Source organism: Falco punctatus, assembly GCF_963210335.1.
Source record: "Falco punctatus genome assembly, chromosome: 2".
NCBI classification, from domain to species: domain Eukaryota; kingdom Metazoa; phylum Chordata; class Aves; order Falconiformes; family Falconidae; genus Falco; species Falco punctatus.
In genome coordinates, this window is record NC_137581.1 from 101,867,592 (window position 1) to 101,879,664 (window position 12,073).

General features: G+C 36.1%; 1 long non-coding RNA gene across 2 annotated transcripts in view; it reads left to right on the forward strand.

Moving 5' to 3' along the window:
- Nucleotides 1-6,888, forward strand: part of LOC308059358 — a 186,677-nt gene extending 179,789 nt beyond the window's left edge. For both annotated transcript variants that reach the window (XR_013926214.1, XR_013926215.1), the window contains exon 2: nt 1-6,888. This exon is cut by the window's left edge and continues 24,396 nt beyond it. This is a non-coding gene — a long non-coding RNA (uncharacterized lncRNA).
- The last annotated feature ends 5,185 nt before the right edge of the window (nt 6,889-12,073 follow it).

Consider the following 12,073-nt stretch of genomic DNA (forward strand, 5'->3'; position numbering starts at 1 on the left):
ATAATTCTAGTTTTGGTAAATATATGGACACAGCAAATCTGAGGAAATCACAGCTGTTGGCTACAACATCTGCAGCAAAGCAAGGCTAGCTTTTTGCTGCTTACACGTTGAGGCTGAAGCCTGTGCAGCTTCATTTATTTCACAGATGTGGGAAGCTGTGGATGCAATGGTATGCAAGAAGACACAGTATACTGGAACAGAGATAATAAAAACCAGAACTTATAGATCATTCCTCAGCTTTAACTGCTAAATAGTAATCTTTTCTGCCAAGCAACAAAAGCTTTGAGAAGGCGAATGTGTAATGGAATTATCTAGGTATTTACCTACTAAATCCTCTTCTGCTGCAGGAGACTACAATGTTGGCGATGCTCTTGATCCTCCCTGCTCAATCCTGTGACATGTGACTCTGGTGGCTGTTGATCTTTGGGCCTTAAGTGTGTTATCTGATGTCGAAAAGTATTCTGGGTCCTGAGCCGGGAGGATATTAATGGAGCAAGTAGTCTGATCCAGACAGTCTTTACAGAGCAGAATCGGGTCTCTAGCCTGTAACAGCAGCACTTGTGAGCAGATGAACCCTCTCAAATTTACATTCAGGTGAAATGGGGAGCAAAATACATACGCACAAGAATGAAAAACGGCCCTCACTGTAAAATACAAGTATGGATTTCAGTTGCTATGCAATTCCAAGTTGACTGCAAAATAACAAAATCAAAATACCTTTAAGCTTACCCATCCTACCTGTAAGCTTTTGGTTCATTTGTGTCAGAGTTTTAGAGGTATGTAGAACTGCAATGACTTGTATATAAAACAGAAAACATACCTACAGAGATTTTATAGCCCTGGCTTATTTCCCAGATTCTAGAGTCCTGTTTTCTCTTCCTGTGCTGTTAGCTGATGATTTATTTGTATTGTGCTTTGTGTTCTGGGGTTTTTGTTTTTTGTGCTAAAAGATATTTTCAGATTATGTAAATTGACAGATTTATTTTTTTTACTCATAATGAAGAAAGAAAAAAAAATCCATTACCTTTCTGTAAAAATTTTCTCTTAAATTTGACCATAGATCAGTAATAGTATGGTCTTCTTACCCCAAAAATAAGGAAGAAAAAACCCAACACCACCAAACCACCCAAACCCAGCAGGAATTGCCATGTACTTCTTCCCAGGAAAAAACCAACAAAACAGTAGTCCAAAACTTGAGATGTTCATGATTTAAGCTGAAAGAATGAGATGATACTGTTGTTCTGCATCAGCATTTTGTTTTAATTTGATAAAATCCTTCTCCTACAGTAAACTGAGCCAGACCTCAACAAAGCAGATCAGCTTTTTACTCCTGTGTGTGGATAACATAACTTGAAGCTAATCATTAGCCAAATTACAAACTCTACCTGCATTGTGACACAAATCCTAGTGGGACCAAGGTCTGTAATCACATAACTTAACTGCTGTAATAAGATGAAATGCATATACAGAGCACGTAGGCTACTTCTGACTTTGTCTTTCTACTCTCTTTATTAATGTATAGATATTTTTTCCTGGACTACAGAGCAAAATATGCTATATCAGCAACCAATAAAAGCTTCAAACAGGAATGTTTCCAAGGAGACCCTACTGGCTTGGCTCTGGCATGACTTTTGTTCTTATGAAAGCTAATCCCCTGCACTGAATATTTTTTTTTTTTAAGTGTAACTTGTAAATGCAGTTAAAGATTTCCCATATGTTAATAAAAATTACTAAAATATTTAAAATAATAGAGAATATTCTTGTCATTCTGTGGCTCAGCTCTGCAGTTTCTCACATTCTCACTGGGACCCCTGGTGTGAGAACCATAATTTAAAAAGCCTCCCCCTCTCCTGGAATTTGAGGGGGATGGTGGTTACTCAGGCCAATGCCAGCTGTAGCAGGCAGGCATGAGAGCTAAATTTTAACTGCACCACAGGCAAACTTCACCTGCATAAGAAGCCTCTTTTAGCATTTTTTTTTTGGATCTTTTTTAATTTCTGAGGCTGGCTGACAACCTAATCATAATGAGGCAAGTGGAAACATCTTCTTTAGTGGAGCTGGGTTATATATACTGATGGGGAGCAAAGGTAGGGTAAGAAAAAGGCAGCAGAAGGGAGGCTTCCTCCCCTTTTTGTTCTCTTTTCATGTTCTCTTTATACTCAGGGCTAGAACAACATTTTATTCTCATCCACTCAAAGTGATTTGTTATCCAGCCTTTTGCCAACACATTGCTGCGGAGGGAGACTTCAACTCTTTCTCATCCTTTACTCCTTTTGCTTCTCTAGGGAAATGCTTTCTTGGTTGGTGCCAAGATGGAGATGATCAAGATGGAGAGGAACAGAAAGGCATCAAGAAAAAAGTGTTTCTGGAGGCTGGAGAGGAAGAAAGCGCACACCAGGATATGCTGGCACAGGGGGCATGGATACAAAGGAAAATATACACAGGAAGATAATTGAGAGTTGCTGTGAGGAAATGGCTTGTCTCTAGCGTAGTCTTTATGTTACTCTCAGATAATTTCTGTATTCAGAATAACCACAAAAGGCAGAATATGGGCATACATGGGTAGTAATTTTTAATACATTATTGTATAAATATTTTGTTACTGCGTGGGTCTGCACAGTAGGAGTTGGACTATTTTTTAGTTGAATGTTGCACAGGCTGAAATGGAATGAACATAGACGTTTTTCTAATTAGACCATTTCATCATAATAACTAAAATTGCATTAATATTGTTTACTTTTTGCTCAGAGAACAATATGCAGACAATATAAAATCAGTGGCCACAGGATACTTCTTCAGTTGTAGATACTTTTTAAGGTCAATATAAACTACTAGAACAAAATGTTGTTGACTTAGCACTTGCAACATAGAGTGTGAAAATCCACAGTTAAACTCAAAACAGAAAAAAAGTCCTCAACGAATTATTTATAAAACAATTTTATTTTTAAAAACCTGTATGAATTATACCTCACTGACTTGTGGGTTTTTGTTTCAAAAGTGAAAGTTATTTTGTTTTTAAAATATTGATTAACTACCCCACTCTTCCCAAGGTAGTTAGAGGGGAAAAAAAAGAATAAGGCCTGTTTTCTGTGGGAAGTAAGAATATTAAATTCCAAAGGAAGAAAGGTTAAAGAGTAAGAAAGAGGCAACCGAAACCTGTGATTTGCCATGCTTTGCTGGTGTCTGGGAAGCCTTAGTTTTGCCCTCAGCTGGTCTCCAAGCATCTTGAAAGTAAGTGCTGACTCACCACCCTAATATTTGTTAATCACATCAGACTGCATTTGTCAACAAATATTAGGTATCTTATTATAGACTGACATTGCGAGACAATGTTTTCTTTGTTAACTTTGGGGGTTGAAACTTGGCTTTCTATTGCATCTGAAAAAACCCCAATGATGACAACTGGCTTTTGTTAAATTGTTTCATGACCTTTTCTGCCTTAAGTACAGCCTCGACCACATCTTTTACATGTCCAAAGTACTTCTCATGAGGATGATGCAGAGAAGGTTCACCTTCCTGGAGAGAACAATAATGTGATTTCACTCTCAGTGTGCTAATGAAATGCCAATAGATGTTAGCATTCAATTTCCATGACCCAGCGTGAAATACATTAGACTTATCAACATAGAAATGAACAGTACACACATAAGTCTGTTCATAATTTTTGCTCTAATTATCTAGGGAAAACAAAACAGGGCAAAAATCTATTACTATATTGTTAAATGTATCTTAAATTGCATAGGAACGAGGTTCTTAGACAATTCCTAGAAATTATGTTAAGGTAGCAAGTGCTGTAAAAAACAACCTTGAAAAATAACTTTATGTCTCATGAAGGTTTAGGTCACAAATGATTCCTTATTTATACATACTTTATTTTTATATACCTGTATATTCTATAAAATACACAAAACTGAATATCATGTTCTATTTGGCTCATATATATTAAGATGGCAAAAAACCAAGAAGCAAGCCATTTTCCTTCCATAGTGACATTCTGTTTCTTCTTTCCTTCTTTGAGGCTATAATGCTGTTACACTCCTCATTAACTTTAGAAAGAAAGGTGTCAATGTGGGATATGTGCCAAACTGCTAATACTGTATTTATTTTCTCCCTAGGACAATTACTTTTTTGGTGAAAAACGGATTCTTGGATGGAAGAACCATTATGTGTTGTAGATAACAAAAGAAAAAAGGTCAGGTTTGTGACAAAAATCTCAGTACTTTTTTTTTCTTTCTTACTTTTTAGAATAAAGTAGATTTTATACTAGAAAGACTCGATGACCCATAGGTTTGTTTTTTTCCTGGATTGGTTTCAATAGGTGAGGGGTGTGGTGCTCTCACTTGAAGTTTCCATTGACTGAGTTCAGTACTCTTTGGGATCATAAACTCTGTGCAAGTTAAAACTGGATTTATTTGTAGTTAGGAATCTTAATTCTGTATCTATAGCTGTTACTTCAGCATGGTTTGGCCTCTGGTGCCTTTGGCTTTTTTCTTTGCTTTCCCATTTCTGTGGATGGTTTTGTTTTAAAGTATTACTTGCTTATTTTGAAAATCTAGTCTGAGAAGGCCAAAGTAAATCAAAAGCCATATCTGTGAAACTTTTAACCCAAAAGAAGAAAAAAAAAGCTTCTTTTCCCAGAACTCTGTATTTAATTTCCCCAAATCTCCACAAAATAAAACAGAATTACATAGCACAAATATTTGTTTGACTGTCCTCTGAAGATGCCTCTGAGGGTTGGCTTTATCTTTCCTCTTTCTCACTTAGTGAGCACACAACAGATGTTGGTTGCATACTTTCTCATTTAAACAAAAAGCCTGACCCAGAGATAGAGTTACCACTGATAAACAGGACTGCATTTCTCACTGTTCTTTGTTCTTTTATACTCTTGTACTTATTCTTTTGTACTTTTGTACTTTCTTCTTTTGACTATCTAGAAAAGACTAAAATGAGATAGCTATGTTTCTTATCATCATAAACCTTTGGTCAGTTGGGGTCAGTTGTCCCACCTGTGTCCCCTCCCAGCTTCTTGTGCACCCCCAGCCTGCTCACTGGTGGGGCAGTGTAGAGAGGTAGAAATGCTTTGTAAACACTGTTCAGCATTAGCTAAAGCACTGGTGTGTTATCAATGTTGTTTTGGTCACAAATCCAAAACTATAAAGCTACTATAAGGAAAATTAACTCTATCCCAGCTGAAATCAGTACACTGCCTCCCTTTGTTTCATAGCTTTGAAATATTTTCATCTTACATTATTCCACAATTTTAACATCTTTTGTTTCACACATTTGGAAAATGGAAGAATACAGCTAACTAAGAATGCTGGTTATCTTAAATACTTCTGTGAACAGTACTTTTCAGAAACTAGCTGGTAAGACAACGGTTTGTGAGAGTTTTTTAATTTATATCTTTCTTAAATAAAGAGAACAAAACAGAAAATGTGAAAAAGTTAAAAAAAAAAAAAAAAAGAGTTCAAATTGATACATCAAGATTCCTGACTGAATGTATAGGAACATTAAAATAATAATAAAAAAAATCTTCCATTGATAAGAGGAAAAATAGGAATTCAAGTCAAAAAAGGGGGCAAAAGGCTTAAATCTTGTGCTAAAATGATAAATCTTCATTGAAAACCTCATATTTGACAGTATTAAAAAGTCCAGTTTATCCAGTAGTCTAGATCTGTTCTTGAATTTATTTATCTTAATTAATGAACGCTTACTTCTTTCTTTTTATCTCTTATCTATAGTAATCTTTTCTTCTAAATAATAATAAAAAATAATAGAGAAGTAACAAAATCTATTTGTGTGTGTTCTTAATATAATTCTTGGTACAATGAGAATTCCTTATTTATAATTAGAAATTTGAAAGCTAATACGTAAGCAGTTGTAATTACCTTTGAAACCTGGACTTGAGTTCCCTTAGTTAAAAACAGAAATATTTTTCTTATATTTGCAGAATACTTGAATTCCCATTTTGTCTTAATAGAACTTTATTTAGCCTCTGTACAAACCAAAAGTCCACATGCTCATTAAGAAAGAAGATACGATGTAACTGTCTCAGAAAATGAAAGAAAACCAGCAAACGACTCCAAACCCCAGTCTTATGCATACTATTAACAACAGTTTATACACATTTTGAACAGGAGGCAGCAGGAAGGTCATTAAAAATTTATAAAAGCATTTTTAAAATCAACGAGCACTATTGCTACTCAGTCAAGAGCAGAAAGCCTATATTCATCATTCAACAAAATCTCAGTTACACATGAAAAAATCAGAGAGGACCATGGTCACAATCCAACAGAAAGACGACATGATAAAATAATGTGATTGCAATATAATGCAAACTGTATTCAGTTTGAAAACAAAGCAGTGGTAATCAAGGACTAGAGACTCTACAACTATCATTGCACTTGTTAAAAAAAAAGATTTGAGTCCTATCAAGTCTTTCTGACAGTATGTGGGATTCCCTGCTCCTCATTCATCTGTTAGTCTGGGGTTGTCACAGCTACTAGTGAATTTCTTATGATTATTCTCTAGGGCACAACTCCTTCCCAATGATCCACAGTTCCCATTCCCACTTGAAGATACAGTGAAAACTCATTTTTCCACTGTGGTTATATCAGTTGGTCTACAGCTAGCAAATAACACAGCAGATGGCTTGCTCTGCATTTTTGTATTTTCAAGCAACTGAGTCTTCATTAAAGGTTTAAAGTTTAAAAGGTGGCTTAGAATGGTTTCTCATTCTGTATTTTGGAAGGAGAAGGAATCACTCCCTCACCATACTCTCTAAGAACTCTCTGTTCCAGGTCAAACAGGAGTATTTTTCCATTCCTTCACAATCAATTACTTCACAAGAACAGCAGTTCCTTCGACTGCCTTCTTTTTTTTTTTTTTTTTTTTTTTTTAAAAAGAAGCAACTATGACTGAATTTTGTCCTGAATTCTGTTGGCATAACTTAGACATGTTCTAAGAATATCTACAAGGCTGAAGCCTTTGGAAGAGAACTACCCAGTCTTTGGAGCCTGTTCATGCTTAGATACAATCTATGCCCTGGGTTGTTCGCAAACAGCTTTGGAGCCGAGATCCTGAAACAAACATTAGCAGGATGTTCCTGTGGCTGCAGTATTTTAAATATGCCAGCTGAGAAACCTTGGAAATTTGCTTCCTAAGTAAGTCAGAAGCTAAGCTAATTAATTAAACTTTGGATTTAATTTCATGTCCCCCACCAAGTGCCTAAACGCCATGCTGGATCTACCTCCTGGTTGCTAATGTTGTATTCCAGAGATCACCCAGCTGTCGATGGAGAACACTACTTGACAGAAGCTGTGGAGGAACTGAGCATACAATGAAATCCTCCCCTCTTTCAAACCAGTGCAGAGTTTTGACCACAGTTTCAGCAAGACTTTGATTTCCCTCCATATTCCTCAGTTTTTCTTGACAGATGGAATGTAACTATAAGTTCATCCTTTTAAGCAACATATGACTGGCCCCAAGTACCATCACTTTAAAGTCTATGTGTAAAGGCCATTTTTAATGATCTTTCTGCAGAACAATTAATAATGTTTTCACATTTTAAAAGAATATATGCATAAAATACTCCCTTTTTCGTGGAGATGGGAATGAATAATTGATATATATCCATGTTTTCTAAAAGATTACTAGTTCATCTGTACAAACAGCACAAAATAAAAAAAATAAAATGCTTCTTTTTTTCCTCCATTGTAGCAAGGTATGAATCTGCATTCCCTTACACTCTGCTTTTTCACCTACACAGGAAGAAAAATTGATGCTTTCCCTTGTTACTTCCCAGCTGATGGAATTTCCTCAGTGTCTTATTTTTCTGTTCCAGGAATATTCTGTGAAATATTGTGGCAACCTATAGTTACAATGGCAGACTCTCTGTTTTTATTATTTATATTTTTCAGGTGTGCAAAAGATGCATGAATAATAATTCACATATTTTCTTCCTAGTGTTCCTATAGCTAGTGGTAGGAAAAAAGAAAAAGTCCATGAGAAACTACAAGTGTACAAGAGCTAAAACTGGCTGATACTACAGCGCAGGACAAACTAGAAACATTTGCCAGTTGCTCAGTTTGTCTCCATGTGTTCTACTACATCTCTTTAACTGCTGAAATAAAATCCCTGAATATTTCATATGTTCCACATGGGACAACAATAACTCCAGGAATTTCAAGATCTGTTTGCGCTTTTGATTATGCAAAGAGCTTTCAATATGAATTCTTTAATGTCTTCAGGGTAAAATTAGAAAAGTAACAAAGATTTATCTATTTTTCAATTTACATATAAAATTATTGAAGACAACTTTACACAGCACAATAGTATTTCATCAGTTTATCATTAACATAGAACATTGCACGAGTGCTTGTGTGTAATTCTTTAACCATCACAGCTATTCAAATGAAAAAAAATAAATCTCGGATAGGTATATGCTACTCATCTAAGTGTAAATAAGGCCGATTCTTCCACATAAGTATCTCACTCTTTTTTTGGTACAGACAGACTACCAGAACATGAGGTAAATGGGCTTGATATAGTCAGCCTTTACCCAAATGTAGCACTTTACACCTCTGTACTGAGCTTTACAAATTGACCAAGATATTTCTAAGCCTAAAATTTGTGATCATAATTCATTATGTATTTTCACAAATTCAAGCCAAAAACTATTGTCAGGTAATTGCTGATATTGTAGGTAGTACTTTTTGCAATGGTGATAGAAGTTCTCTTTCTAATGTACTCGTGAATAATTATTTGGTTTGTGTTTCTATTTATATTGACTTTAATAGATGTAAATTTCATAAAGCATAAGCAAATACTTCTGAGGAGGTAAAATTATAAGTTTTTCTAGCAAAGTTCAGATTGTGGAACAGCATGCTAAGAGGGCTTACCTTTAAGAACTATATGTGTAGAGCTAAAGTTTGATTAATTTTATGGCTTGCAACACACAAAAAATGTATTTTGTAGAAATATTGATAGTTCTGTAATATTTAGCTTCCCTCTGTAGATGAGATTCAAGAACAGCTAGAGCTGAGGCTGACAACCAAGTCTATACCTCACTGACACAGCTGATTCTTAACCAATGCTGTGAGAACATGCCTTAAATCATATTTTGGAGGCACTTGTGCCTTATTTAAAAGAAACAAACGACTCAGGCAGCAAGCACTTATTTTTGAAAAACCAAACCAAACCAAACCAGAAGCCACAGGAATGTTGAATGAAACTTCTGGAGGATGAGCATCTAGAAAGTGTGGTAGAAAAAAACCCTGCTGTCTATTCAGTAAAAATCCTCTGAGTCATGAATCTGAACACCACAAGTCCTTCACCATGATTTGATTTGGTGTTGGTAAATGCACTACTGGGAAAGCAGAGTGAGCTATCAGAGATGAACAGCAGCTTCAGATTGGATAAATGGAGGTGGGGCACATGTTGATTTTGAAAAAGTCTCAAATTTCTGTTGATTGCTATAGTCTAATTCAGTCATAAAATTATTTTATTTAATAATGGAAAAATAAAATATGAATATATTTTTTTTAATAAATAGGCAAAATATGCTGACTGGGTAGTAAACCATCACTGCTTAGTTTCCTGTTATGCAGTTACTTCCATTCATCAGACCTGTGAAATAAGTCTAGACAAAACTCTACTTAATTTTAGAATAAAATGATTTTCAGCTTGGGCCAGATAGTGCACATTGAACTGAGACAGCCTGGTCACATTTTAAAAGAACCTGGCCAATCTATTGTTTTAGGTGGTGATAGCAGGAATTCTTAGCGGGCTTGATTTACAGCTGCATAAAATTTTGGCAGTCTGTTATGCTTCACTGTAAGTCTTGGGGCTTATTCAACCCAGAATTCAAATTTAAATACAGAAGTTAGGAATTTATATGAAAACAGACTGAGAAAACTTCAGAGAAGATCCCAGTGCATTGAGATAGCAGGTAAGAGATAGCACGTCTCATTACTCATTTCCTTTTGTCTTTTCTCCAGGCTACAGAGTACAAACACCCCATGAGACAGCTGCAGTAGATCTCAACTTTTGCATAATGAAGAGAGTTAAGTCAAAGTCTTATGTGGTTTGAACTACTCATATAGCTGATTTAAACAAAACAAAACTTTTTTTTTTTTTTTACTTCTACAAAAAAATTACTATTTCCAGCTCTTGGTTATTTGTCCTTTCCCATTTCTATCTCCTTTTTTTTTTTTTTTGCTTCTCTGATCCCTTTTTGTCACTATTAAAAAAAAAAAAAGAGAGAGAGAGAAAGGAAAAGAGGAGACACACACACACACACAAGCCCTCAAATCTCACAATTCCAGTAAAAGAAGTATTTTTTTGCAACAGTTTCAGTCAGCTTCAGGCTTTTTGGGAGTCAGCTTGAACTTTCAACAATGTTTTCAATTGTCAAATAATTGTCAAATCTTCTCCTGAAGAGCTGGCAAACTCATGAGAATAGGACCTCAAGGATAAGGGTATTTTTAAATGAACAATGTAAGAAAAAGTTTATAGTGAACCTACAGTATGATGGAGACATGGTGACAGAAAATCTTAAGCCAAACAAAATAAAATAAAATATATATGGTAAGTTGCCAAAGCATAATAGAACTGTTCCTCTATTTCACAAAATTTATGGGTAGATGGCCTTAAAGAATAGACCAGCTTGAAATACAGCAGTTGAAAATACGAGTGTTTTTTCAGTGTTTTTCTTGGTTGCAGTTAAATAAAGGTGATAAATCTAATGACAATAAGTGGATTTCTCTTCTCAGCAACTTTATTTGGCTTCTTGGTGTTGAAATAAAGTGGCATGAGGATAAGATTAGGCTACCAGCTGAATCTCTGGCAGATGCCAGAAATGCAAGGTCAGAAAAATGTGGTTTTGCATGCTTCCCACCAAGGAATATTTTGGTGTCTCAGCTTTGCTGAAGAGGTGTAGGGATGGCCTGTGCTGTGGCACTTGCTCCTGGGCACTTCACTGATCCTGGGCACTTCATGGCACCTGCGACTGTGTGATCTGGCTGGGGTTTGAAAGCAAGTCTCAGTGCTAGTCTAAGAGGGGAGCTTCCACGAGACCGTGGCAGGCTCTGCTTGAGATAAAATGATTCATTGAGGCTAATATAGCTCTGACATCACAGCCCAGGCCTGACCTGACAATCCTGGTTTTCCATCAGTTGTGGCTAAAATACTGGCCTACGGAGCACACTTGGGCCTCACGCTCTGAACTCCCTTTTCATAGCACATTACGCACCACGCTCAAACAGCCAGCAGGTCTTCATCCCACTGAGCGCTGCCAGTATAAACACTCACACACCTTTGATGAATAGTGAGGAAGCCTTCCTGACTGTGCTCTGAAAATAAGTTATTATCGAGAGGCAGCACTCCGGTCAGTTTTATAGGTCTCCGCTGGGAGTCCCCGCTAAATACCTGACTGCTAACTAACACCTGAACTGGGAAGATTGCACACAAATCACTTTGCTGGTGGGCTGTGAGCCTGAACTAATAATGTGTAGCAGTACAGAAATGAAGAGCTTAACTATTTCAGGAATGAAACAGCCTGTGTGTTTTGCAATGTGAAGTTGTAAAGAGTATTCTTGTCTCTTGGTGAACGTCTTTTTCAGACGTACGTGGGTCAATGAGTGCAGAAGTTGCGTATTAAAGAATGCAAGGGGATACTATGTAGAACTAGTAACTGTGTGGTATTGTTTGTCACTGCATTGCTAAAAAGCTGCTATGTCCACAAGTTTGTCAGGAGAAGTAGCATAATTACATTTTTGTACTTAAAAAATTCTGTTATACCTACCGAGGGCTCTCTTCTAGTTGATAAAATACTATCTAAACAGAAGGTGAATCTAATTCTGGTTGAATCAATATTACTTCTATGCAAACTTTGCCCTTAGTTTTGTGGCTTAATGCTTTAAAACAATTTGCACAGATAAAAAGAACTGGCATGATATGCCAAATACTACTCATCACTTTTCAAAGTTAGTTCTTTCAAATGCATTCAGCAGTCCAATCTCAGCTGTGTAGAAATAGTTACATGCAAATAAAAAAGTGTTGCAAGTTTCTGCTC